The sequence below is a fragment of the Pleurodeles waltl genome, chromosome 9 (genome assembly GCF_031143425.1).
Source record: "Pleurodeles waltl isolate 20211129_DDA chromosome 9, aPleWal1.hap1.20221129, whole genome shotgun sequence".
Classification (NCBI taxonomy): Eukaryota; Metazoa; Chordata; class Amphibia; order Caudata; family Salamandridae; genus Pleurodeles; species Pleurodeles waltl.
Genome location: NC_090448.1, coordinates 970,161,872 through 970,186,206, shown reverse-complemented (window position 1 = coordinate 970,186,206; position 24,335 = coordinate 970,161,872).

Genomic DNA, 24,335 nt, shown 5'->3' with positions numbered 1-24,335 from the left:
GGAGCTTGATCTAGCTTTACCTAAGAGATGGCAATAGAGGAAACATACCAGCTGTGACTCTAGCAGAGTCATCTACATTATTAGTTGCCCCTGTGGTATTTAGTACATAGGGATGACAATGAGTAAGATCCGGATATGGGTCGTGGATCCCCAGAGTAATATACGGTGTGCTAGAATTACAACTAAAACAAGCCACCTCTATATCACATTAGGACATACATCCATGGATTTGAAGTGGAAAGTAACAGAACTGTTGAAACCAGGGAGACGTAATGCAGAGAAAAAAAAACTTTGAAAAAGAACAACGGTGGATTTTCCAATTTTTAACCATGAAGACAGGACTGAACCATGAAATTTCGTGGTTCAGCCTAAGTGGGTAGTCCTGGAGTGTAAACTTACAAGTGGAGAATGAACAAGAAAGAATGCATAATGTTTCCTATCACAAGGTTACATGTTATTTGATACCATAAGTGTCACCAAGCTGGGAAACCAGTCCAAAGTGAGCAGTAATCCTCCATGAAAAAGATTTTTTTTTTAAATAACCCAAATCAGAGCACAACGATGTCAAGAGATCATACGGAAGGGCCGATAACATGCGACCAGGAAGTGGGAGGAGACATTCCCACAGGGCTTTAAGACCCCGGGCTGAATACCAAGAGCTGTGAACTGCCTGGCGAGGAGTGAGGATGCTTAAGTGGTTGAGCACAACATTTCTTTGTAGATGTAAGTGGGGAGTGGAAAATGGCCTTCTCTTGGCAGAGGAGTGCTTGTAATACGAATGTAGATTTGTGGGTATTAGGGGGCTCAAGCAAAGATTACAGACACATCTGATGGAGGCAACAGCTATTTTCAAGAAGACAGTTGTGCATTAAAGAGAACAGTAGCAATAAACCAATATAAACCCTGTATTTCGCTCTCTTTTTATATTTCCTCTGACACAAAATTAGAGTGTGACTATAAGAACGTTGACCCTCCCTCGTCGATAGAAAAGGAGGAAGAGCTACATATATCAGTAAGGAGTGTGACTTGAGACCGCTCATGGGGTGCAGGACCACCGTACTAGTGATATGGATACAGCGAGACACAGTGGTACCCTTGAACTATGTAGGGGAGTGGGACAGTATCAGGACTGATTATGAGCCCGTAGCTATAATCACTTAAAGTGTGTGCAGGGTGACCCTATAGACAGGTGTTTGATGTTAGGTTTAAGGAAGAGACAAGGGGTCTATGAAGATGTATAATAAGTCAAATAAAATAAAATGATGTGGCGATTTTTCTTATCTCTCCACAGGTACCCACTGATGATTTAGCAGCAGGGATGTAAGCATAAAGTCTATCCATGATATAAATGGAAGTATGATGTGAGAGTATGGGTAATTCCCAAATTATTTTAGCTAGTAAGGATTAGGCAATACATAGGGATCTTTAAAAAACTGGTCCTGACGAAAACCTCCGTATCTTCTAGAAAGGCTTGCACATCGCGAGGAAGGATGCTTGGGTAACTGGTCCCACACATTGTCCTCATTTCCTTTTAATACTATCAAGGCAAGATTCTGATACTAAAGTTTGTTGCGGGTATGCCTCAGTGAGCCTTTTAGCCATTTATTGTTGAGATCACTTGAAATATCTGTAAGTGTTCCTGAAATAGATCAGTTTGAAGCCTGCGGTTGAAGTATTAAGCTCCATTGTGGAAACTCTATAATAAAGCATGCATTCAGGATTTCCTGAAGGGTGAGAGTTTTATAGGAAAATCGTGAATGTGCTGGTATCGCACAGACAGACTGGACTAGTAGGGGACCCCTTGTTTTGATTTATAAACATTTGTTTCAGGGAATTTGGGGGATCCCAATTGATCTTCTCTCTCCCTCCCTTTGATTGTGTATGCTGCCCTGGCCTCAATAATCGATGCTATTGGTTTCTTCAGAGACGTTATGCTGCGCTTTTCCCATGTAGGTTGAATTTTAACACTTGTCATTGCCTTTTTTGTTTCTTCATACTGAGCATTTTTGCAAGGAGTGTTCTGGACTCGGGCGCTTGTTAATTTTCATTTGCCTTTTCTTTTCAACATAATCTGTTAGATGTCTGGCCTACTATTTTGTTTGTTGGGGTTGTATTTTTTGTTTTTTTGCCTTTGTAGTAATATGTTATTTTGCTCTTTTTGAGGCAATGCTTAACCTCTCTGGTTAGTGGGTACTATTGATGTCACTTGTAGACAAAATCTACTGGGATTGTCTGACTCACACCTTATATCATATACCGTTCTCTGATGCCCAGGGGACAAGCTGCTGGCATTCTGATGACAAACCTAAGGCCAATGTGCTGTGACCTTTCAAACCACGGACCAGTCACGCTGCTGGAATGCTATTCCGGTGAGGACTCATTAGCCTTAGCCACATTTTCATGTGAATATGAGGTGAGTGATTCTAAAACCAATGCTCTGTGTCCAGGAAATTTCATCTCAGCCTTTCTCTCTAAAATCTGTGAATGCAAGATTCAAGACTGTGGGGGTCATTTTGACCCTGGCGGTAAATGTGGCGGTCCCACCACCAACAGGCTGGCGGTGCAGACCGCCACAGTATGAGTGTGGCGGTTTGGCCTCTGCCAACCTGCCACATCTCCACTAATACCGTCATGGAAGTCAGAACTGCTGGGCCGGAGATGATCATCTCTGACCCGGTGGTCCACAGAAGACTGCCTGCAGTATTAGGAGCCGGCTTTTTACCATTGTTTCCGCAGTGGTAGCACTGCCACGAAAACCATGGCAGAAAGGCTACCAGTGACAGGAAATTTCTTCCCTGTTACCGGTAGACAGCTCCCTCATCCCCCCAGCAAGACATCCCTGCCCCAGCCCCCCTTCAGCCAAAGCGTCCCCTTTCCCCATACATGCACACAGACACCTACACGCAATAAGCATAAACCCATTCACCTACACTTACATACACACATACACTCACATGCATCCATACACGCATTCACAACAACATTCATACATGCATTCAAACACACATCCATACACGCATTCACAATAACATTCATACACGCATACTCACAACCATCCAAACATGCATACTCACACGCATACACACTTACATGCAGACACACATTCACTTCAATATTTAGACACTCATACAACTATGCATACACACATTCATGCACACACGCAGACACCACACACTCACACACGCACAAGCACACACAACACCCCTACTCTCCCACCACCCTCCCTTGTCGGATAATCACCTTATCTGCTCTGCGGAGAAGGTCATCGGGCAGAGAACGGGAAGGGACGCTTCCAAAACCGGCAGCGCCCTGCCAGCAGGACACCGCCAGGCTGTAATATGGCAGGCGGTATCCCGTTGGCGAGACAGAGCCCATTGTGGAACTGCCAGAGTGCCTCTGCCCACCAGCACGACTACTGCTGGATTTCCACCCAAAGTGTGGCAGAAATCCAGCAGTACCCGTAATATGGTGGGCAGAAGACTGACAGCACTGGCGGTCTCCTGGCGCCTGCGGCTTTGGCGGTCTTCATGGATGACTGCCAAAGTCATAATGAGGGCCTGTATCTTTAACTCATATTATTCTACACTCCCAAAGATTTATGGATGCAGCAGTGAGTGATATACGCCTTAAAATAATTATACAGTAATATGGGACTAAAGCTCCCTCAACTGCTGTAATGAGCTAACAGTTGGAAAACTTTCTTTACTTAATTTACACTGACAGTCAAGTTTTAGCTTGGTTTTGAAGATATGGTAATTCATTGTACCACCTTATGCGATGCCCTTATCGTCTAAGGTGATGATAACTACTTCATTGATATTGATATGGGTTCCTAAGTGAAAATTCATCTATCTAGTTTGGGGTCCAGAATCTCAGACATTGGTTGTTGACCCGATGGACCATGGTAGCCCATTCCATAAAATGTTAATTCACTTTTTAATTAAAAGTTTCCTGTGTGAATCTTTTTTTATCCTTTGGAGTTTTTAGGGCTTACAAGAAAAAATAAAGTGAACAATTTCAAATTTGTTCCTAGACAATATTGACTTCCACAAATTTTGCATAGTCCATAAATAAAGATCCCCACCTTTGGAAAGGAACAGAATTGTATAATAATGAACCTAAGCTATGTCTTGAGATGATGAGTAATCTCCAATCTACAGTCCTGAAAAAGACTGATCCCTTAAAGTGACGCAGAGTAAAAATTAATTTAGGTGTTGTAAATTGTACATTAATGTACTACAAATGAGAAAATAGCTTAGAAAATACTCTCATCTGATTGTATATGTTATAAAACTGCATTACCCTTTGAAAAATTTCTAGCAGAAAATTCTCCATATGTGCTCTTTAAAGTGATGGACGATTTAGCAATATTTACTGTTACAGCCAGCAGAGTTAGAGTAATCTTTGCTTGTCCGCTGTTTGAATAAGAGGAAGAGATCAGTATGAAGTCGTGGCTGACACTATGAACTAAACACAAGGCAACGCAATAGTCTGTGGCTAGAACTACCGGCCCCTCTGGACTGCTTTTACCCTTTGTCTCTAGCTGGTTTTGGTAAACATATGCCTAGTTGTTAGACTAGTGGCTCTCTCGGTGATGTACGTCCGGGGAAGGCCACGATGCAGGCAGACGAGATTGTGAGCCCTTTGCTTTTACTTAGGTTGAACAATTCCTTAATGGCGGGTCCTGATCAAATAGAGTATCACACTGCCATAGTATGTTGGCTTCTAAAAATGAACTGTGAGTGCGTGTGGCTGCCCACCTTCTTGTCCCTTAGAGTGCATCCTTGTGACTACCTACCAATCCACATCCAAAGACAGTTGCTTTGGATTTGCGACCCTACAGTTTGAAAGGTGCTGTTGCAACTTCACTAGACAAAGCATTAAGAACGTGCTCTATGGTAAACAGGACAAATAAGTATTTATAGGTGACGGAACATTGATGTCAACTCACGAAATAGTCAAGGGTACCAGAAGTGACCTCATGCACATTCTGTCTATGCAATGACAACACAGGAAGTGACATATTTCTTTGGGGTTCTGATTACATCACAAGAAGTGAAGTAATTTGACATTTGACCATGATTTTATTTCAGGAAGTTGTGGAATGTGTCCTTTGTTAAAACATCTAATGCTGTATGTTTAAATAAGGTACATCTATTGACAATTGAAAAAAGACTCATAGATGTGTATTGCAGGGATTTCTGTGTCAGGGCAGATTCGAGTTATGATCCCTGTATTTCTATGCATGTGGCCCTGTCAGTATCTTGCTTGCCTTGGTGGAAAAAATGCTTAAAATGTAGAACTAAAATTCAATGTGAAACGACACATTCTTTGAGGATAGTAAGACAGGACTATCAATCGTACCAGAATTTGATTCACATATGCGATAGGGCAGCGCCTGCCTGTATATGCTGTGAATACAAGAACAGTCACAGGACGAACCAAGAAGCCTCCGTTCACTACATTCAACAGTATATTGATGGTTTGTAAAATTATGTACAACTTTCAGAGGCATACAGAACTCATATTTCGAATTTATGATGCACCTAACCTGATGTAATGTAGACAGCAGCAAAGCATTATCACAAAACCAAAACTGCAGATGGAAAATTGAAGGCAGTTTACAAGACGTATTTCCTGGAACTCTAAAATAGAGCGCATCTCTTTTATATTTGTTCTACGAGGGAGAAACAAAAAAGGAAATCTTTTTCATTGTTACCTTGCACTGCACGTGCCAAATTTCTCACAGAAAAAATTTGTGTTTCAAATACAATTTGGTTGCCTGGAGTTCGCAAGGTCAGTGCCACAGGTGTCAAAGGACGTGCCAAGAGTAACTGCTGCAGCTTGGGCTACCCACAATCCCTGTGTCAATCGAGTATGATGATTGATTAATTAGATTAATTATGTACCCTCCACCCCTAGGTCTATTAGTGCTGCCCCTATGTCTCTTACCACAAATAAATGAATGTAAGGGAAAATTGCTCAGGCAAATCAGCTTGCTTTCCGCACTCATATCTATGCTTCTGTTCAGGGCCAGCACTTAGAGCTGGTGGCGCCCTGTGCTACAATGTTTGTGGGTGACCCCCCAGTTCCACCCCCGCCACGGATGGCCTCACTACCGCCCTCTAACAGTGCCCTTCAAAACTCCTATCTCTCTCCAGGCAGAACATCAATCACCAGAGTTATCTTGACATTTTTATTGTTTCTTGAAAATTGGTGGAGGCAAGGAACGCTGCACCAGGTGCTTTTAAAATAAGATATCCCTGCAAACACGGCACCCCACCCGAAGTCAGCACCCGGTGCGTTACAGCGGTTGCACCACCCTAGAACAGGCCTTGCTTCTATTGCATGTTCAAGGAAACAAGCTATGCCCTGAAAAGCTCCGTGACCACAAACTCACTCACATTTCACTCTTTGGTATGTGAGAATAAGACAGGAATATAGTGACCCAGGCAACCGCTTCTACAGAATTACAGGTGCAAGTATTGCTTTAACAGCTTATGAATTCCATCGTTCTATGTCAAATGTGTGGACCCTCTCTTTGCTTCTCAATGGCTCAGTTACTTACTGCTAAACTTCATTACCCCGAATTCCCTTTTCTCATACTAGTTCTTACTAAATGAGGTATCCCGCCACCCATCCAGACACCATGTAACTGAGCGTAGACGAATGAAAATGTAAAACCTCCAAACCCCCGTCTTCCATTACATTGCCCCTCTCCTAACCTGGTCAGTCAGTCACAAGAAGACTCATTACACTTTGGCCCTCATTACAGCCCTGGAGGTAAATGCCGCTTACCACCATGCAGAAGACCGCCAAGATACTGCTGCGTCCGCGGAATTCCGCTACAGGTATTACGACCCACAGCTCGGAATCCGCCATAATACAGACACCCACACAAGTCCGCCACACCAAAGGTCAGTGATAAACTGGCAAAAAACAAAACCGACACCGTCACGCCAACAGGAATACGCCCACACTATCACGACCCACGAATCAACGCGGCGGTCTTTCCATCCGCGGTAAACCATTGGCGGTACACACCGCCGCGCTCAAAATACACACACATTTACAAAACACAACCACATTGGACAATTCGAAATACACCCACACCTGATACACATACACACACCACACCCACACACCCAATCCAATATAAAGCACCCACCCACATCACCCACAAACCCTTACTACCAGAATTCTGAAACCACGCCAGAGAGAGACACCACCTTAAACAACACCAGCATCCACAGACACACAACACCATCACTTACACAACATCCACACACCTCAAACAACACACACCAACACATCCCCTCACACATCACAACACACACCACCTCACACATCACCCACACCACATCATGGTACCTCAACGACACCCCAGGTTCTCTGAGGAGGAGCTCAGGGTCATGGTGGGGGAAATTGTCCGGGTAGAGCCACAGCCATTCGGATCACAGGTGCAGCACACCTCCATTGCAAGGAAGATGGAGCTATGGCGCAGAATTGTCGACAGGGTCAACGCAGTGGGACAGCATCCAAGAACTAGGGATGACATCAGGAATAGGTGGAATGACCTACGGGGCAAGGTGCTTTCCATGGTCTCCAGACACCAGATTGCTGTACAGAGGACTGGCGGTGGACCCCCACCTCCTCCCCCACAACTTACAACATGGGAGGAACAAGTCTTGGCAATACTGCATCCTGAGGGCCTCGCAGGAGTAGCAGGAGGACTGGACTCTGTTAAGTCATATCTTTACTACCTTATCCCTCACACCCTACCTGCATGCCATCACATACTCCCACCCTCACCCTCACCCTCACCCCCATCACTCCAACGCCTCACATATGCCCCACTATCACAACCCACCCATCCCAATACCAAGCCCCGCATGCCACACCAAAGCATGGACACCCATCACCAAAGCATGTCCACTACAGGTACCCACACAGACCCCAAACCAAATATCACACAAGGACCAAGCCAAGAATGCAAGCACTGGAGTACAGGGTCACTCACCAATTGCACACGATGGCACACACAGATGCAATAATCATGCCTTTACACCCCTACAGGACACCTACCCAACTTCATCGGACAGGAGGTACCAGACATATCCAGTCCCCCCACAGAAGAGACCCACAGTGATGACAGCAGCTCTGCACAACTGGATCAAGATGACCAGCCCGGCCCATCAGGGACCTCGGGACAGTCGGTTCCCCTGACACAGTCATAAACCACCACAGAGCCTCCCCCCTCAGGAAACACCAGCACAGCACCCACCCAGCGGGCTCATACCTCTGTCCCCAGGACACATCAATCAGCAGTGTGTCCACCACTACAGGGAACCCAGGCAACCCCACAAACACAGTGCGATCAGGGACCTGGGGGCAGTGGCAGTGGGCACACGGTTCAGGGGACAGAGGCACAGGAAAACAGGGAAGCTGGGAGGACTGCTGCGCGACAGGGGGAGGACAGGCCCAGGGAACCCACTCTCCACGAGACACTCTCCAACATCATGGGAGCTTACCATCATTCCCAGGAGACGATGGCAACGGTACTGGCCAAGTTTCAGGAGACTCAGCTGCTGCAGGAGGAACACTATCTGGGGATCAGGGAGGAGCTGAAGTCCATTAACAACACCCTGGTCACCATTGCAGTGGTGCTGCAAGACCTTGTCAACACCAGGAGGGACACAGTGGCACAACAAGGGGCCCCTGACACTAGCCTGGATGATGAACAGCCCTCCACCTCCGCTGGCGCTAGTGGACAGGAGGCACCACCACAGGAACACGACACCAGCACCCCACCCCCTGCAGATGGAGAGCCACCCTGCAAACGGTCCCTGAGATCCAGGAACAAGACAGAGAACATTGCGAAGAACCCCGCCAGGAAATGAGACCCCCCTGAATGTCACCCTTCTGTCCCACTTTGTCACCCTGTCATCCTTCAACTGCCATTGCTCCACTTCCTATGCCCCTTTGGACAATGCACCTGTGAAACAAATAGACTAGACTCTGCCATGGACATTCCTCCACCATCCCCCCTGCCCATTTTACAACCCCCTCCACTTATTTGCACAGAAATAAACACACTTCAATCACAAAACAATCTGGAGTCAGTCTGTACTTTCACAAACGTGTAATTGCAATAACCATGGAATATAGCAATGTCAATTTCCTTGTGCACATACTGATGTAACACAGCTGTAGGCCTGGAGGAAATATAGCAGAGGGCACAAAGTGGGACCCACATCTGTGAAATGGAAAGGCAAAGTGACAAGTCAGGGTCCATACACTGAGTGAAAATGACAGACTTATGCTAGCTTCAAGAACAGTATGAGACATGGGAGGCAGTGACATCTTCTTACCTGTGTCTCACTGGAAGTATTGCATGATTATGCTGTTTCTATTGTCGATATCCTCTTCTTTTGCCTCCTCTTCTTCACTGTCCACAGGCTCCACAGCTGCCACAAGACTACCATCTGGCTCATCCTCCTGCAGAAAAGGCACCTGGCGTCGCAAAGCCAGGTTATGCAGCATACAGCAGGCAACGATGATCTGGCACACCTTCTTTGGTGAGTAGTAGAGAGAACCACCTGTCATATGGGGACACCGGAATCTGGCCTTCAGGAGGTCGAAGGTTCGTTCAATCACCCTCCTAGTTCGCCCATGTGCCTCATTGTAGCGTTCCTCTGCCCTTGTCCTGGGATTCCTCACTGGGGTCAGTAGCCATGACAGGTTGGGGTAACCAGAGTCACCTGCAAATGTCGAGGGACAACTGTAAAACACACACTCACCCTTACGGACAACCCCATCCCCAGACACCTATTCCAACTGTATAGGGTTCTTGGCCTCACCTATTAGCCACACACGGTGCCTCTGGAGTTGCCCCATCACATAAGGGATGCTGCTATTCCTCAAAATGTAAGCGTCGTGCACTGAGCCAGGAAACTTGGAATTCACATGGGAGATGTACTGGTCTGCCAAACACACCATCTGCACATTCATCGAATGGTAGCTCTTCCGGTTTCTGTACACCTGTTCACTCCTGCGGGGGGTACCAATGCCACATGTGTCCCATCAATGGCTCCAATGATGTTGGGGATATGTCCCAGGGCATAGAAGTCACCTTTCACTGTGGAAAAATCCTCCACCTGAGGGAAAACGATGTAGCTGCGCATGTGTTTCAGCAGGGCAGACAACACTCTGGACAACACGTTAGAGAACATTGTCTGGGACATCCCTGATGCAATGGCCACTGTTGTTTGAAAGGAGCCACTTGCCAGGAAATGGAGTACTGACATGTCCTGCACTAGAGGGGGTATCCCTATGGGATGGCGGATAGCTGACATCAGGTCTGGCTCCAACTGGGCACACAGTTCTTGGATTGTTGCACGATCAAGTCTGTAGGTGACTATGATGTGTCTCTCTTCCATTGTCGACAGGTCCACCAGCGGTCTGTACACCGGAGGATGCCGCCATCTCATCACCTGCCCCAGCAGACGTGCCCTATGGAGGAGAACAGCGAGCAGAGAGTCATCCAACACTGAGGTATCACAAAATGTCATTTGCACACATTTATTAATCCGCAATGTGCCTGTAACTGTGTGTCACAGTTATTATTAATGCCATGCGGCACCCTGAAATGGCGGCTGCCTGACCTGCAAGGTGGGACAAGGGGATATGAGGTAACTGCGCTGGCGTTCTACACCGTCGCGGTGGGTGGTCGAAGACCGCGGCGCAATTCTGCATTGGTTAACATTGGGCCCTATGGGTCCGAGGAGCCAATGACGATGTACGCCTGCGGTGACGGTACGCACTGCCGCGGACGTGACCGCCATTTTCTGTCTGTACACTCACTTGATGCCATGGCCTGTGCCCCCCTGAAATGGCGGCTGCCTGACCTGTGAGGAGGGACAAGTGGAAATGAGGTAATTCCGCTGGCGTTGTGCGCCGTTCCTGTTGGCGGTTGACGACCGCCATGCAACACCGCATTGGTTAACATTGGGGCCTACGGGTTCCAGGAGCCAATGGCGATGTATGCCGGCGGTGATGGTACGCACCGCCGCGGATGTAACCACCATTTTCTATCTGTTCACTCACTTGCTACCTGACCTTCAACAGGAGAGGACCTACACTGCAAGTGCTGCTATGACCTGTGTCTGGAAGCGAGGATGGCTACAGTGTCTGGGGAAAGGGCCCCTGCCTTGACTTCGGAGGAGTTGGAGAAACTAGTGGATGGGGTCCTCCCCCAGTACACACAACTGTACGGTCCTCCAGACAAACAGGCGAGTACACTGTGAGCATGCTGCATGGGCAATGCCTGTTTTGAGTGGTGTGAATGGAAGATACATGGGGGAGGGCTGAGGCCTGCATGTGCGGACGGTGAGTGTATGTGCATCAGGGCAAGGGTGGGAACGGGTGCCAATGAGTAAGACGTTCCGGACGGCTAAAGATTTTCCTTTCCCCCTGTACTATTCCTCATTTCAGCGCCCACCAGAAGAAGGGTATTTGGCATGCCATCGCCAAGGACGTCCGGACCCTGGGGGTCCACCACAGACGGAGCACCCACTGCCGTAAAAGATGGGAGGACCTGTGCCGCTGGAGCAAGTAGACGGCGGAGGCCCAGCTGGGGATGGCCTCCCAACGTGGGAGCGGTGCCCATCGCACCCTGACCCCCCTGACGTTCTAGATCCTGGCGGTGGCGTATCCGGAGTTGGATGGGCGCTTGAGGGCATCACAGCAGCCACAAGGGGATGAGTACACTCTCATTCAGCTGACTCTGCGTGCATTACGAGGTGTCTGGGTGGGGGTGGTGGGCAGTGGGTTCCCCTAGGCCAGGGCGATCTTGGTAGGCAAGGTCCCTTGTGAGGCAGGCTATGTGGCACCCCAACCCCACCAGTGGTTAGAGCCATCTACACCTAGTCAGGCTCCTGTGACTTCCAGGTGTGCAGCAATCGGGCTTAGGCCTTGTACCCCATGGGCATGTGATTAATCTCAAACTATAAGTGCATGGCGTAGTGCAGAGGGCTGCTGTGTCTCTTGTGTCTGCCAACGGTAGTGGCATGCACTGAACATGTCTTTCTCCTGTCTTCCCCCCCTTTTTTGTGGTCTCCCTGTTCTTGTGTGCAATAGCATCATCAGGCGGAGGATCATTGGCACCGGAGCAGGAGGGAGCTGCATCCCACTTGGCCCTGGAGGGTGAAGCAACGGAGTCTGAAGCCACTAGTAGGACGGAGGGCGAGGGGAGCTCCACGGCGGGGACAGGAGTTGAGACCAGCAACAGCGACTCCTCCTCTGATGGGAGCTCCCTTACGGTGGCGGGCCCCTCTGTGCCCACCGCATCAACAGGTACAGAAGCCACCCCCCCTACCAGCACTGCCCTCCCAACAGCCCCTCAGCGTGTGTCCCGTGCCCGCTCACCCAGGAGGGTGGGCATCTCCTTCGCCCCAGGCACCTCAGGCCCTGCCCCAGTCAGCCCTGCTGCCCTCCGTGAGGAGGCTATTGACCTCCTGAGATCCCTCACTGTTGGGCAGTCTACCATTCTGAATGCCATCCAGGGTGTTGAGAGGCATTTGCAAAAAACAAATGCATACCTGGAGGGCATTCATTCTGGCCAGGCAGCCCAACAGAGAGCATTTCAGGCTCTGGCCTCAGCACTGATGGCAGCCATTGTCCCTGTGTCCAGCCTCCCCCTCCAACCTCCTCCACCCAGACCCAATCCCCTGTACCTCAGCCTATCCCAAGCACACCATCAGACCAGCATGCACACACATCAACACACAAGAGTGGCTCAGGCAAACATAAGCACCACACATCCCACAGGCACTCACACAAGCATCATACCCATGCAGACACACCAACATCCACTTCCTCCACTGTGTCCCCCTCCTCCACGTCTCGTCTCCACTCACACCTGCATGCACTACATCCTCAGCCACTACCTCCATCACCTGCACGCCCAACACCACACACCGCTCACGTGCACTCACCACCCCCACTACCATTCACACATCCCCAGTGTCCTCTCCCAGTGTGTCAGTGAGCCCTCCTCCCAAAGTACACAAATGCTGGCACAAACCCACCCAACAGCCATCCACCTCACGACAGCCTCCAGTCCATGCACCCTCACCCATATTCAGCAGACGTACACCTCCTACATCCACTACCTCTTCCTCCACTCCCAAAAGCCCTCCATCTACCCATCCCAGTGTGTCTAAAAAACTTTTCCTGTCAAATCTTGACCTATTCCCTTCACCTCCCCCCCCCGCCCTTCCCCTAGGGCCAGGCTTTCCAGGTCCCAGCCCAGCACCTCAGACACCACATCTCCAGGCACAGTGTTGCCAGCAACTGCGGGGTCATGGAGTGCGCCAACCATCAGGGCTGCCAGTGTGCCACGGAGCAAGGGCAAGGACATTCCGCCACCTGCCAAGGTTAAAAAGGTGGCCACACCCTGGAGGGAGAAGCCGAAAACACCTGCCACCAAGGGGTCAGCGAAAAAGAAAGGGGATAGAGGGAAGACAACTGCGCCACCATCAAAGGTGGGGAAGGGCAAAAAACTGAAGGGCAGGTCAGGAGAGGGTATGGCGGCACCTACTGAGGGACCAGTGTTACACCTTCTGTCCACGTCCACACCAACCTGTACAGCGGCGAACACCACCACCTGCACCGCCTCCGGCACGTCTACAGCCACTGCGACACTCCCCAGCCTCTTACCCGGTGGGCAGCCGTCCGAGGCTGCAGGAGACATCCTGCTTTCTCACTCAGCAGGTGCTGACACATGCTCCGCCGTCACAGACCCTGCCGCCATCACCGCCGCCACAGACCCCGCAGCCAGTACCGCCGCCACAGACCCTGCCGCCAGCACTGCCGCCAGAGACCCCGCAGCCAGCACCGCCGCCACAGACCCTGCCGCCAGCACTGCCGCCATAGACCCCACAGCCAGCACCGCCGCCACAGACCCCGCAGTCAGCACCGCCGCCACAGACCCCGCAGCCAGCACCGCCACGACTGACACCGCCGCAAGCACCGCCACGACTGACACCGCTGCAAACACCGCCATGACTGACACCGCCGTAAGCACCGCCAGTGGCTCCCCGACGTCCTCAGACAGTGGCACCACCGCAGACATGCCTACCATCCCTAGTGGCCAGTCGTCGGAGGCTGGTGGTGAGTTCCAGGACCCTGGGCAGCTTCCGTGAAGCATCACTGTCATCACAGTTGTCACCTGCATATGAAATGCGAGGCCGCAGCAGTGTGGTGCCTCCATGGCGTATCATGCTACCTGTACCTCGGCAATCTCGTGGCACACACACCCAAGCGAGTGTACTGTACCAGCCACACTGCACGTGGAGCACTCTGGGCACAAAGCCCCCTCCAGAACCAGGGGGAAAAGGCATCCACTACCTCAGTCCTTGGCAGGATGAAGCACTCTGGGCACAAAGCCCCCTCCAGAACCAGTGGAGAAAGGCATCCACTACCTCAGTCCTTGGCAGGATGAAGCACTCTGGGCACAAAGCCCCCTCAAGAACCAGTGGAGAATGACATCCACTTGAGAGACTGTGGCTTTGCACTCCCCAGGATAAAGCAGTGGGCAAACCACCCACTGGAGAGACTTGAGAGACTGTGGCTTTGCACTCCCCAGGATAAAGCAGTGGGCAAACCACCCACTGGAAAGACTTGAGAGACTGTGGCTTTGCACTCCCCAGGACCAAACTGTGGGCATGGAGCCCCCTCGTGGAGCAGTGGCGTCGTGCCTTCATCAGGCTGAAGTGCCCCCCTCCCCCTCCCCCTGAGGTGCCTGTATATTTTCGATTGGATGCCCCTACAGTGTTCCCTCTGTTTGGAGTCAGGTATCATGTGTGGGCCTCACCCATGCATTTTGGGCCCTGTGGTCCACTGACAATGATTGGTGCACTATCCGGACTTGTGTAGTTGGTGTACATAATTGTATATCCTGGATTTTGAATATTGATAATGATATTTCACATGATTACATTCGTTCAAATCATTTCCTTTTGTCCTTGCGTTCTTCCAGGGGGTGGAGGGAGCGTATATGTACTGTTGCAGCATGTATTTTTGTGTATGGTGTTGTGGGTGAGGGTGGGGGTGGGGGTTTTGCGTGTTGCATGTGTGTGTCACTCTCTTTTCCCTCCCCCCTCCTCTGTGTTGTAGGTGCAGTACTCACCGTGGTCATCGCCGCCGTAGTTGGAGCTCCTGATAGAGGAGAAGGAAGACTATCATCGGCAGTACCTGCATTCGGGCTCCATGGCGTCCGGGTTCCTCGTGGGGTGTGAAGAGGTGAGTGTTTTCCCTTCTGTGTACTGTTTCCGCAGTGTTTTTGTTCGCATTGGTTCCGCCCCGGAAAAGATGGTGGATGGGCCTGTTGTGATAGGGTGGGCGGTACATTGTCTTCCGCCTGTCTGTTGGCGGTTACCACCGCGCTGTTTGTTTGTTCCGCCGTGGCGGTCGGAGTGTTAAAGTGTCTGTCTATGTTGGCGCTTTCAGCCACGGGCGTAATCCCATTTTTTTCTCCGCCGGCCTGTTTGCGGTATTACCGCTGATTTAACACCGACCGCCAGGGTTGTAATGAGGGCCTTTGTGTCATTCCAAAGCTTTAAGGAGTTGAGGATGCGAGTGGGCAAGGAAGGGTGACATAAGGTATGAGAAAAGGGTATTCCGAGTAGTGAACATTATGGGTAAATAATCAAGCAATTATTTCTTCAACCCGTTCCGTGTGCCATTACTTAATAAATGAGGGTATACCAGAGAAGAAGCAGCAACTTGATTCCCAGAAATCACCAGTCACAATGATGAAACAGTTTTTTTCATAATAGATTTGCTATCACCTAACACTCTTGATCCACATTCAATCTGTATTGAGGCTCGGTGGATAACCGCAGCCCACATGGCTGAATTACATGTTTCAGTTGCAGAAACCCCACATGCTTCTGCACACAAAGCAGCCACACCTTGAGTGAACCTTCCCCGAAAACCTCCTGGAAAAATTAACATAGTGTGAAGCTCAAGCCATGGAAATCAGAGTCCTAATCCATCACTTAATGTTGCAGAAGACACAAAAGTATACAAAAAAGTAATGGATGGAATGCTTGAATTAATCTCAGCCACTGGTAATTACTCAGGTCTCATATGGCTAGGTCCAAACTGAGGTTGCAGAGTGGGAAAGAAAAGGTGTATTGAAATCTGGCCCCTAGTGATCGTCAGTAGCTGAGATTAATTCGAGCATTCCATATATCACCTTATTGTTTTTTGCATTTGCTGCACTAAGTGTGCCAGGCATGCACAGAGATGGGTCCTGGGCTGAATGTGCCACTGGAACCAAGCTATCCCTGGCCAAAGAGCTCTAACTAAGGTGAAACTGGACCTAGCATGCTTGTGTTCCCGTTCAAGGAGAACTGACGTGGCAGTTTTGACTGGACTGTTCCCATGAGGAGCACGGTCAAGACTAATTTGCATATGGCTGGGTCCAAACTGAGGGGGCATGGCGGGCAATAAACGATGGATTAGAATGCAGGCCTGAGCGATCGCCAGAGGCTGAGATTAATTCAAGCATTCCATCCATCACCTTGTTGTTTTTTGCATTAATGTTGCAGAAGAAGCAGGAGCTGAAGAAACTGAATAAAAGCAAGGCAAATGTATCTCCTGTTCCTTGTAAAAAGTAGACATTACTTTTGAATGAAACCATGGTCTTAATTTGAGATTCAGTGTGTCTGGGAAAACCCTCAACTACAGGGTATGATAGACAGGCAGTTATCATGTAATGGGACCCAGCACTTAGCAGTGTGATGGATGAAGAACTATAAATGATATGCATGTAGTTTATAGTTTTCAGTAAGATGTTAGCTTTGAGCAGATCTGCGGGTCCTTTTTTGGTAATTTCTTAGTTCATAATCCACTTAGCTGGTTACTGTACTGCGTTGTCCATTGTGAGACACTTAGGGCCTCATTCCAACCCTGGCGGTCTATGACCGCCAGGGTGGAGGATGCCGGAAGCACCGCCAACAGGCTGGCGGTGCTTCAGCGCGGTCTCCCAGCCAGGTCCGGCGGTTTCCCCAGGTCATGGGGATTCCGACCCCCTTCCTGCCAGTCTGTATCTGGCGGTTTTCACCGCCAGAAACAGGATGGCGGGAATGGGTGTCGTGGGGCCCCTGGGGGCCCCTGCACTGCCCATGCCACTGGCATGGGCAGTGCAGGGGCCCCCTAACAGGGCCCCAGCAGGATTTTCACTGTCTGCTTTGCAGACAGTGAAAATCGCGACGAGTGCCACTGCACCCGTCGCACCCCTGCAACTCCACCGGCTCCATTCGGAGCCGGCTTCCTTGTTGCAGGGTCTTTCCCGCTGGGCCGGCGGGCGCCCTTTTGGCGGTCGCCCGCCGGCCCAGCGGGAAAGTCAGAATGACCCCGCGGTCTTTTGACCGCGGAGCGGTCTTCCGACGGGGTTACTTTGGCGGAATGACCCCCTTAGTTTAAAGTTTATGGTCCTGAGAAGGCACAGGCTAAAACGAAATGTGGTAGAGAAATCTGCTTGGTTGGTCTTTGTTAATATGATCCCAAATCCGATTGGCAACAACTGGTGTCATTGTGAGATGTCAATAAGTGGCTGTCGCATTTTGCTAGTCCGGACCTGCAGTGCTGGACTAAATCAGAGTCCTCTGTTGGTTAGTAGTATGTGACAGATCTCTTGATGTTTTTTGTGGCTGTTCAGTTGGTGATGGGTGGTTTAGTGCTGTGGACTTGTATAGTACTGAGTGATGGATATGCCACTTAGCAGTTTTGCCTTATGTGAGTGCAACAGTGCCAGGCTGTAAAAGTGAATTATTAAGCAGTCTGCATGAGCTACAATTGACTGACTGACTGCTGAGAGTTAAAATATTAGGTTTAGTGTGGGTTATATACTGTATTGTGATGCATTTTATAGCACTTACTACCCCTAATGAGGCATTGTTGTGCTTTTACGCTGGACAACACGGTGCTCCAGGTCAAAGGGTTAGTGAGTGTTTTGGGTCATAGTTATTGTTGTTTTTTTAGATTAGTCTTGTGCTCTACAGGAACAATTCTATGTCTTTTCTCCAGTTTCTAAGTGGTGGATTACATTAGTAGGAATTAGTTGTGATCTTTAGTGGGAGAAGGGGATATGGGAGTTCCATGCTTTGGTTGGGCACAATAATAGATGGCCTACAGGAGAATAGGTATTGCTATGGTGCATGGAATGACTTTTAAAGGAGAGTTTGTGATATTTGAAACAAAGTGTGGGCACTTTTCAGGGAAACTATAGTAAGGATTAAGGCAAACATGCATTTGATTTAGAGTAAACTGTATCAGGGAGCAGAGGATGGAAAGGAAGAAGAGATCCATTTGAAAGAAAAAGGAGAGTTGAGAACTGGAAATTTTAAGTCAAAGACAGTTTTCATGCAGGGATTTTAAGAATAATGTGGGAGCCTTTTGAGACAGTATTCAGACCTGTAGAAACAGAAAATATTTGCATGTTCTACACTATAATTGAAGGCCACGAGACACCACCGTGCACACAAACCACCATCACCCATGGCTAGACATTATTGAATATATATGGCCTAATTTTCCCATGTAATCTGATGGAATGAAACCACAAAATGAGAATGTTGTGCTATGAATGTTTGTGCTAGAGATGTGCCTCCATGTCCCTCGGATGATCAGGTTGGGATGAAGGAGAACAGAGTCTGTTTTAGTGTATTTGTGTAAAGTATTGCTTCTCCCCAACAGCAACCACCAATATTGACATTTTGTCTTAACATTTGGGGTTGCCAAAACATTAGTTTTAGGACAAAGTATTCCAGGTGTTTTCTCCACATGGAAAAAAACCAGAGACACTCCGTGATTCTCGAAATCAGGGCACAGGGTGTTTGATGAAATGAAGAAATGGCAGATAAATAACCACCAGCCTGGGCTGTTTCCAAGTTTTTGGTGGCATCAATGACAACATGCACCGAAGTGCCTGCAAAACCTCCGAGACGTATGTTATATGTGAATGAAACCTAGCAGTGGCAGCAGCAGCTTCCCAAGTGCAGTGACCCACTGCCTCATCTCCCACTACCCTGATGCAAGCAGTCCTAATATGCAAAATGTAAACAGCAAAGAAAATCAGTAAGCCAAACTAACGAACTGGTGTTCTTGCTCACTGCACCATACTTTAACTCTTCCGCAGGTCATCAAGTCATTTTCAGGCTGGCAATCCCCTCTTCAGGCCAGAGGAGCTCTGAGGTTTAATTTGTGTCATCAGGTTTGTTCATCCTGATATCCCTCAGGCATTGGGAGGGGGGCTTCTATAGCCTACCATATTATATTCTTCAACTTGTGCGTTCCGTGGAGTAACATGTCATTACACCTCTTGTCAGTGGCCGTGCTCCAGGATACAGAAATGTACTGATTATGATGTGGTTGGCATACCTTAGTCTTTGTTGACATCATTATTTATATATGTTCTATAACAAATTCTGCAATTGGGCTAGGTTGATGGACTAGGGCCTTGTTTACAAGGCCCTAGCACTACCGGAGCGTCACTTCCAGTGACGCTTTGGTGGCGCTATTCACTGCACCATATTTACAAGGAGGCGTTAAGCCACTTTTGTGGCTTAACACCTCCTTGTAAATATGAGCCCCTCCGACGCTTTTTTCTGCGGCAGAGCGGCGTGCAATGGGTGTTGCTGTGGGTATTCCACCGCAACACCCATTGCTTTTGACACTGCCCCTGATTTACGAGAAATTGTAAATCTGTGGCAGGGCCAAAAACTAGTGCCACCCTAGGGGCGGCGTTAGCATGGTGCAACGAGGAGGAATACTTTTATTCTTCCTCGTTTTTGCTTTTTCTATGTGTGCTGCATTCTGTAGCACCCATAGAAAGAGCAAAAGGCCAGGAATGATTGGTTTTTGTGCAGGAAGGTATCCCTTCCTGCACATAAACAATAATTCAAAAATGACCATTTGCTACTTCTATGTGTTCTGCATCTTGTGGCACACATAGACTTGCTCAATCGCCATTGTGGATTGTTTGTGTGCAGGAAGGAACACCTTCCTGCACATAAACAATCACGCCCCTCAATGCATACCTCTTGCACTATGGTGCAAGGATGCCTGCATTGGCGCTGGCAGCTAAATTTAGTGCCAGTGCAGGGGGAAACACAGGGGTTCGCCATTATACGGTGCATCCCTGCGCGTTTTAAAAGTGGTGCAGTGGGATGCTGCAAATTTTGCCATAACGCCTGCTACACCATTTTTTTTGTAAATCTGGGCATAGGTCTTCTGTTTGTTTGGTGCAGAGCTGTTCATGAATGGTGGGCTAGAGACAAACGTTCATGAACAGTGATAGAAAACTAACCACTTGCTATGGCAGTGTTTCTGGGTTGAAACATTGTGGTCACTGAAAGACTATCGGCTGTTCTGAAATAAACCAAGGTTATTGTAGACTGGCTCATTCAGAACAAAATGGTCTATCTAGCTCAGAAACTGAAGGGAGGGGTTGGGACAGAAGGCATCATTCGGAGGGCATATGAGAATATGGAAAGGGGCCCATTTCAGCAGGTACAAGTAATCAAAACCTATCTAGCCAATCTAGAGACAGGAAACACTGCTAGTATGCTGTGCTTTACTGCACTCAAGGTCCGATTCCACAGGAGAGAAATTAAGGGAAATGACATTAATGAATCTATAACAGATGAGCAGAAGCATCTCCAAAAAGCATTACGTTCCTGTATGTCATAAATACAAAGAGGTTCAATGTGAGCAGTGTCCTAAGAGGCTAGCCTGCATTCATGAAGTGCGCTCAAACGAAAGTGCTGAAAATGCTACCAAATTGAGTTCTACTAGTGAAGAGAGTGCATAGGCTTGCTAAGGAAATGCATCTGACGTCAGATGTTTGGACAAGAGGCTGATCATTATCTTTTTATCTATTTATCTATAGGTCAATTACCAAGATTCAACTCTCACAACCGTGGGAGTGAGTTCCTCTCTGCATGTCAATATAATCATGTTAGTGTTTTTTTTCTGTATAAACAAGCACTCTTTTCCCCTCTCGGAAGGAAGGTCTTAAACCAATAACTTTTCCCTTCTGCTCCATGATGTTATGAAAAGTCCAACCCACCCTAAGGGCAGACTGTCCTTGAACTTTCAGAGAACAAAGGGTACAAATCCAGCCATACTCTAAGTTGGTCTTGATAAACATTTAAATATGCAAAGTTAGGAAGGTTTGTCTGTGCAATATGTTAAGTTTGGCAAATATGCAGCTCGTGCATGAAATGGACTCAAATCACCAGTCTGGGGAGAAATTGCTGGATTTAAAGTTAAGCCAGGCAGAGGTGAGAAATTATCCTTCATAGTCACAGATGGAAACACTTAACTAGAAAAGACATTGGAAAGAAGTGCCAACGCCGAGAAAGAGGTGAGCTCTCATGCCTTAAAGAACAACTTAAGCACCAGAAGGTGGATCAGCATTTACCAGCACACCGGCACCAAAAAATGCATATTTTCATCAACAGGTAAGTAGCATTCCTATTCTTCAAACAAGCTCATAACAATATCATACATCATTGTCAAAGAAGCAGCATGACAACTTAATGCAGGGCAGAAAATGACGTTTTTTAATTTTTAAAGTTTCATTAAAATATGTTTTATTGAGATGCAAACATAAAGTCAAAAACACAGACCATTTATGCATTGAAGGTATCTCAAATCTACTGTGCACAGTAGGTTATCAAAAACACATGAGGTATGTAATATGGAGGTGGAGGGGAGGGCACCCCACCAGGGCCCTTCCATGCATTCTCCAACCATTCTCTTTCACACTTCAACAGCAAAACTAGAGTCCAGTCAGTAAGCTTGAATATTAACTTTAAGCTGGGAGCTTGTGTGGTAAACAGTCATGCTGGAGAGACTAAGTGAGTGCCAAGTTTGTCATCATATTTGGGCTTAAGAGTGACGAGTCAAGTGGGAGTGCAGTCTCAGGGGCGCTTGCTGCATCAACTGCGGGAGAGGGTGGTGGTTTCTTGCTCGTCATCCAGTGCATTCGATGCCAGCTTTTCCAGCATACCCTTCCACTTCTCCAAATCCCTCTCAGCATTATCATATATGCAGACCCTATGTAGTCTACTCTCCTCAGCCAAAGCCCACTCCAAGCAGTCTGCTTTCCACCTATCCAATCCAGGTCTCTCAGAACTGGTCCAGTGTATAGCTATGCGTCGTCGCGCGAGCACCAGACCCAGCTGCACAAAACTGTATCTCATCGTTTTCCCCCTTTTAGGTAAAGGCAGTAGACTCAGGATGCAATGGCGATCTAAGGATTCCACCCAGATGCCGTTACGCTGCTGATTTCCAGATGTACTTCTTCCCAAAATTGTCTGAGTGGCGAACACTCCCATGCCACATGAATAAAATCTGGTGGAGTTTTTCTGCATCTGACACAACAGGCCGGGTGCGACGGGTATGCTTTATGTAAGTGCTGTGGGGTGAGGTAAGCCCCATTGCAAACCTGAGTTCAACTTCGGCTGGCGACATGAAGGCATCATTAAGGTACAAATCTCCTGCATTATGACAGCCTCCCGTTGTCCACGGAGTAAAGTCCATGGCCTCCCGGATGCGGCAAAAGTGGAGCAGCCATCCGAGTGGAAGGAGTTTGGCATATGGGGCATGCCGAAGGACAATGTGAACCACCCTCCCCCAGACTTGGGTCACCTGTTTAACTATCAGGAGTGTCAGTGCAGGACAGCTGTTCCCGCTCATCAAGAGTTGAGGCAGTTGTAGCCTTCCAATGGACCCAGACAGCAAGCCTTTCTACTAATTGGGATTGTCATTGCACAATAATGTGGAATATTGCAGTCGCCCCACGAAATAGTACAACTGAAGATCAGGGAGTCCAAGACCACCATGTTCCTCTATTTGTCTTACTGAGAGCTATTCTGCCCAGTACAGATAGCAGCAGCTTGGTCCAGAACTTGACTGATTTGTGTATACCTGCTACCACTCTTCCAATATTGAGTTCGTATTGCAGGTGTGGTTCCTGAGCAATCTGCAGGCCAAGATAGTGGAAATTTCCATAATTTCCATGGGAGGCACACTTCCGGAAGGTCTTCAACAGTGGTCACAGCCAATGCGGCCAGCCGGAATAATGATGATTTGCAGTGGTTTACCAGGAGCCCAGATACCCTGCCAAAGTGATCCATTAACCTCGGTAGCCATGGGACTGACTGTTCAGGATACTCCACATATATTAATGTATCGTCAGCATACATAGATGCAATGTGGGTATGGTCCCCCACCCATACACCCCACTCTTTCAACTGCTCCCTAAGGTACATCGCCAGTGGCTCCATGGCTGTGGCAAATAGGAGTGGAGAGTGCGGGCAGACCTGTCGTGTGCCCTGTTCTATGTGAAGGATCTCTGAAACCTCTAGTTCCACTCACACCGTGCCATCGGCATGTGATATAGAAGCCACATCCAGGCCCCAAAATCCTTGCCAAGTCCCATCTGTCGGAGCACTTCCCATAAATAAGACCAGGAGAGGGTGTCAAATGCCTTTTCAATATCCAAGGCTACAAGGACAGCCCTTTGGGCTGTAGAGCATGTGGCATGCAGAACATGCAACAGACATCTCAAATTCATGTGTGTGCCTCGCCCTGGGATGAAACTGCATTGATTAGCAGGGACCAATCGCTTGATGACCCTGTTCAATCGGAAGGCCAACGTTTTAGCCAATAACTTTACATCCATATTAGGCATTGATAATGGCCTGTATGACCCAGGTTCAGTGGGATCCTTTTCCAGCTTCGGGAGCATAATTATAATAGCTTCCCTCATATGTGGAGGGAGCACGCCAGATTCTTTTGCCTTCAATATTGTCTCGAGCAAGGAAGAGAGAAGGCAGGTGGCATACGTCTGATAGTATTTTACCGGGAGACCATCTGGCCTGGACTCTTGATATTGGCCATAGCCCTGAGGACTTTCCCTAGTTCTTCCAGCGTAGGGTCTGCGCCAAGCGCTGCCGCCTGCTCCCCTGTTAGCCGCTGGAGTTTTCACTGAACTAAGAATCTCGTCACCTCAGCCATATCGACATCTCTAGGAGCTAAATATACCTGGGCCAAATGATCACACAACAGTTGCTTTATAGCCCTTTGACCTAGTACAGGGGCTCCGTTAGGGCCATTGAGGGCTAGTATCAGGGGTGGCGGAGGCTTCCTTTTATGTAGCCAGGCTAACATGCACCCTGATCTATCTCCCTCTCTATGCAATTTCTGTTGAAAATCGTTCCGGACATGGTAAGCCAACCTAACCCAGATGTTTGCCA